At 30.6% G+C, this 5,586-nt stretch overlaps 1 protein-coding gene across 8 annotated transcripts in view; it reads right to left on the reverse strand.

Moving 5' to 3' along the window:
* Positions 1-4,574, reverse strand: part of LOC106470231 (zinc finger protein 2 homolog) — a 9,746-nt gene extending 5,172 nt beyond the window's left edge. Inside the window, exons 1-2 of one of the 8 annotated variants that reach the window (XM_022398834.1) lie at positions 4,268-4,459; positions 3,662-3,900 (exon numbers count right to left, since the gene is read on the reverse strand). The gene's annotated coding sequence lies outside the window, so the exon portion shown is untranslated. The other 7 variants (XM_022398833.1, XM_022398835.1, XM_022398840.1 and 4 more) reach the window with 7 other exon arrangements.
* Positions 4,575-5,586: the final 1,012 nt, after the last annotated feature.

Genomic DNA, 5,586 nt, shown 5'->3' on the forward strand with positions numbered 1-5,586 from the left:
AAACAAGATGACACAGCCTTTCACTCGTGACCCGTCTTGAAGTGTTAATTACAATGAGTATTGATTCATTGCTGTTTATAGTTACAAAATTTTGTTGATAAAAAAAACAGGAATCTATATCCTGGTCTAGAGAAGTGCTGTAATCCTTTCCATTAGGTTCTAGGGCAGACCGCTAGTGGAAACTGTAGTTTAATATTATGAAATGTTTGATTTTTTAAAAATAAAACTATTCTTCAAAACTGTTAACTATTAAAACAAGTGATTCAAAAACAGGCATGCACATGAAGCTGGAAAAATATATTTTATAGTAAATATTAAGATAGGTTCTATATTAACTTGATCAAGTACAAGCTAAACTGCATGACACATTGAGATCGTGCTTGGTTATTTTTGTCATATGTTTCAATTTAAAATATAATAAAACTATATTTTAATAATGAGAAAGTAAAACAATCCTTTATATTTATAATATATTATATATACCAATTTTTGAGCTTAAAACTAATCATCCAGAAAAACAGAACTTCCTTTCTAATTTATACTAATTCTAATTTATTTATAATTTATAGGGATTGGGTCTTTATATGATTCTGTTAGCCACATTTTCATCGAATACCACGAGCTAGCTGAACTTGTTAGTGTTTTGTGCTCTTTAACAAGAGATTATATTGGAAATAATCTTGACTCTGCAAATTCTATGAGAAACATTAGAATTTATCTTAATCATGTAGATATGAATCCCTTGGTGGTAAGAAGAATGATTAAGTGATTAAAAATATAGTACCAAGACCAGAGAATATTTCTTCTGTGTTTTAATGAAGGGCAAACATATGATACTAGTATAAAAGCCCATCAAAAATTATGGGAAACCATTGTTGAACGATTAACGAAAACAAATTAGTCTGTATCTCTAAAATGTATCTACTCTACACTTAATTCTTCAGTCTTGAAGTAATTCTTTAATCATCACATTTTTAGTAAAAACTACACAGAAAAATGAAATGTTATCATGAACAAAAGTACGTGTGCACTCTAAAGAGACTCAAATAGCACTCTTGAGCCTTTTCACTGTATTCTAGGCCAGGAAATAGAAAACATAGTGCAGCCATCCTGACACAAATTTTCAGCTCATTTGACTGTACAAAGAATAAAACATATTTGGTAGTAATAAATATTTATTTTTCTTTATGTTTTAAGTCCAAGTAGATAATATACATGTTAAAATACCAAAATAATATTCATTAATTAAAATTTATTCACCACTTAAAACTTTTTAAACACTGATGCTATTACATTACTAATAGTAGGTCTATTTGTAATCTAAGGCTTAGCTGAAACACTACTTGGTAAATTTTTAGTTTTCTTTTTGCTACAACTCAATGTCATAAAACTTCTGAATTAAACTATATGCTGTTATATTACAAAAGTTCTCAAAAATAAAGAATAAAACAAACATCTCTAACAATATGAATATTGAGCATTCAACATAAACACCACAGTTGACCTAAAAACAATCAGGTGATAGTTTTGTTGCTAAGCGACAATGCACATTGTTGAGCATTACCAAAAAAGGAGCATGAAAGCTTTCTTGACAGAGTGACAAAGGAATAAGCCTTTTATGGTTATTGATGAGTTTATTTTTGTTTTTGGTTGGTCTGTTACTATGTAGACAGTAAGCATGTACAGAGGAATGTCAAGTTGCTAATGTTACTGCTATTTTTAAATAGGGTACTAAAAGTTATAGGACAATTATTCTTATTTCTATATTGAGAAAATGTTTAGAAAACCTGATAATAGCCTTACAAAATCATTTAGTGAAATATCATTAAATAACAATAATGTGGAATCAATGAAAAAGTATTATTTCTTGAAAAATACAAGGTGTATTTAAGCTTGTTTTTCTTAAGGTTTGGGATACAAGGACATTCTTGAAGTACCAAATAATAATTTGTTTTACTTATTTTAAAGTTTATTCAAACTTCCACAAAATATAGATTTGATAGTGTTATTATGTATTGAAGATTAGCATAACAAATTGTTCACTATAATATGACTAGTTTTAATGATAGTCAGGTGTCAAACTCATTATTCATTGCTCTGGTAATTATAAACCTATAGTAATATTTCTACAGTGGGAAAAATGTTCAATGATAAAAGAAGCTTCGCAACATTATTTAGTGAAACATAAAAGAATGCCAACATGGATTCATTAAAATTTAAAGAAGTCTTAACTTACTAAACTGTTAATGTTTTTTCAGGTTATTACTTCTTATCTGGATGATGCAAAGACTTGGTGAAGTTAGATTTTTAAAAGGCTTTTGATTAGGCACTATACAGAACATTAGCTAAGGAAATCATTGATTGGGGAAAGACTAATTAATTGGACTGTACTGTTTGGTGGATAGATGAGAAAAAGCAAAAGTAATCAATAGTGCTCAGTAAAACTACAGACCTTTGTTTCTAGATAGTGCTGTGCCTGAGGAGTCAGTGTCTAGCTCTTTGATTTTTGTTATTTACATTACTGAATGTGCAAGGTCAATTGGTCCACCCTCATTGGAGAAGTAATGTTGAATATAAATAAAATTCCAATTTATAAAATGTATCATCAGGAAATGTGGTACTTTTTTGACATGAACTGTTATGAAATTAGCAATGTAGGGTAACATGAAATGTGGATAACTCTCGCATCAAATGCATAATACCACACATATGGGAACTCTATATAAGGTTGGAGCATACACACCTTGACCCCTACTCCTGCACATAGGGTTAATGACACATTTACACATTTTCTGTTGACATTAAGCTCTTGTTTATCTTGAGCTGTACTGAGGATACTGAGATACTACATAATAATCATGATCAATTGGTAAGTTGGACCAATAGTTAGTAAATTACCTTTTGATGATAATAAGCCAATTCAGTGTTATGAACATGCATGTTCTGTATTCTGTTCTAAAGTTAAGTGGATTCTGGATAATTATTTAATAACACTGTTACAGCTCACCAATAACATATAGTATCTTGTTTTGGTTATTTCTATCCAAGTTTGCTTCACCACCTCCTAGAAATATGTAAAAAAAATCTGCATAGTTTTTATGTCTATAACAGGAAAGCTTGGAATTTATTTTTTACATTAACAAAATTAGGGTCTTAGAGGTCAAAATCAGGGTATACTGGGTTACTACAAATGTTTTTGTATAGTGTTCCACATCATCATCTACTTCTGGTTTGCTTTTTTTTTTTCTTCCAACTATAATTACTGTTCATAAAGTAGCTAGAAGATGAACATGAGTGCAATCATTACTTATTTTATAACTGCTGTTATATGTAAAAAAAAAAAAAAATGCATCATCTGGCAGAATGACACATCACTCAAGCCACTGAAGCATTGCACTATTGCTAGTACTAAAGCTAACAGAATTTTTGATCATTTGTATACATATTACAAGTCAAAATAGGTAATTTGTTGTACTTCCATGGAACAAATAACAATCTTGGATATCAAAATATTTGCAAATTAGTTTTTGAAAGTAAATAAACAATAAGTCACAACATTTTGCATACAAGTTGTTTTACTAGCAAAAAATATCTATAGGACTAGTGACCTGCTATATAATATAGTAGTTTAAAATGTTAATGTAAAACACTGGAAACTTACAACAGTTTAACGAGTGGATTACTTCCTGAAGAATACAGCATGGATTTAATATATTACTTTTCTCATGGGTACGAGCGTACAGGGACAGATGTATAAGGACCAGTGCAAGTACTACTGGTGTGGCATTTTCAAGTAATAAGGACGGTAAAGGGTATTTCCAAAGTGATGGAAGTTTAAAGATACAAATAATCATTCATTATCTGTTGACACTGATGGATGTGACACTTACCTAACCTAGACTGGTAAAGAAATTCTGAAATAAGGCCATCATATTTAATTTGGCAAATATAATACATGTAGCCCCATAATAATAAATAATAATAGTGATAAATATGCATCTATTGCTCTCGTGTTAAGAAAATTACAATTAAATACAAACTTATAAGTTATACATAACTGGAGGTTAAATTTGAATCTTTTTTCTCTTAACTATTTATATTTGCACTATGCTACACAGTCGAACACGTTTAACATTAATGTACATCAACTGTGTAACGCTTAGTCTTATCTTGCCATAATACCCATATCCCAAGTGATTTTACGCCTTAACGGCTATGTCGTCTCATGTTAAGCCTATTAGTACTAGTGTTAGTACAGTATTTGTACCGTTTCAGTTTTATCCGAATTTCTTCAATCTTAAATGTAGGCTTTCAGACTCAAACTTGTAGTTAATAAATTATATAGTAAAAATATGTCCATAGGAAAGATATACAAAACCTTCAAAAACAAAACCAATATACAAAATATAACTTATATTATCAGATTTTGATCACACTTAAACTAAACAATAAACCTATGAAATACACAAGTTCCCACCTCCACTGGGCTCAGTCACGTGACTTAGGACTATATCATTGTTTCTATTGTCAGTTAGAACTACATGTACTATGCCCTTGTACAACTATGCGCGCGAATATACTACTTATGATATACTGTTTGTGTTAATTTTATATTTATATTATGAATTAGATATCTTCACTAAATTAATTGATTAACTAGAAAATCTCCGGAATTTTAATATTTATCATGATTGAAATGTAGTCGGTTTGTGTTAATTATACATTCATAAATATTATTAAGTAGATATCTTCACGTAATTAATTTATTAATTATACATTTCCTGTATTTCAATATTTATCATGATTGAAATATTGTTGTGTAATTTTTTTTATTATGAATTAGATAGTTTGCTCATCATGAATAGTATTGTTGCGTCAGCGAGGTCACGTGACTAGTATCACGCCACTTCTTTCTCGAACCTTCGAGAGATTACTAGATTGGGGTAGTCTGGTATATATAAGATGGTCACAACGTGACGGGACAACAGTGTAATGAGTAATTGAATGTATGCGGACAAAATATTGTTGACCTCGTGAGACGTGAATTATAGTGTTGTTATACAGCGACTGTTGAAATTAAGTGTATCGTAAAGTTGTATTCGGAAAGAATAAACCAGTTTTATTAAGTAAGGACTTGTGTCGCTAACATTTCGTCGGAACGAAGTTACGGAAAATCAATTAACGAACGGAGGCGTAACAAATTGGTGTCAGAAAGGGGAGAAAAAAAAATGGAAACGAGAAGCGGCAAATCAAACTACAGCCTAGCAGACTTAATGGCAGCAATACAAGAACAGCAAAAGAAACATGAAGAACGAGAAAATAAACAAGAAGAACGAGAAGAGAAATTACAACAGTTGTTAGAGGAAAAAGAAAAGAAACAAGAAGAACGAGAAGAGAAATTACAACAGTTGTTTGAGGAAAAGAAAAGAAACAAGAAGAACGAGAGAATAAACAAGAAAAGAAACAAGAAGAGAGATTACAGCAGTTGCCAAGAAAACCTGCAACAGTGGCAGCTCGAACAGCAAAATAAACAAGAAGAGAGATTACAGCAGTGGCAAGAAAACTTGCAACAGTGGCAGCTCGAAC

This window comes from Limulus polyphemus, unplaced genomic scaffold, assembly GCF_000517525.1.
Source record: "Limulus polyphemus unplaced genomic scaffold, Limulus_polyphemus-2.1.2 Scaffold3891, whole genome shotgun sequence".
Classification (NCBI taxonomy): Eukaryota; Metazoa; Arthropoda; class Merostomata; order Xiphosura; family Limulidae; genus Limulus; species Limulus polyphemus.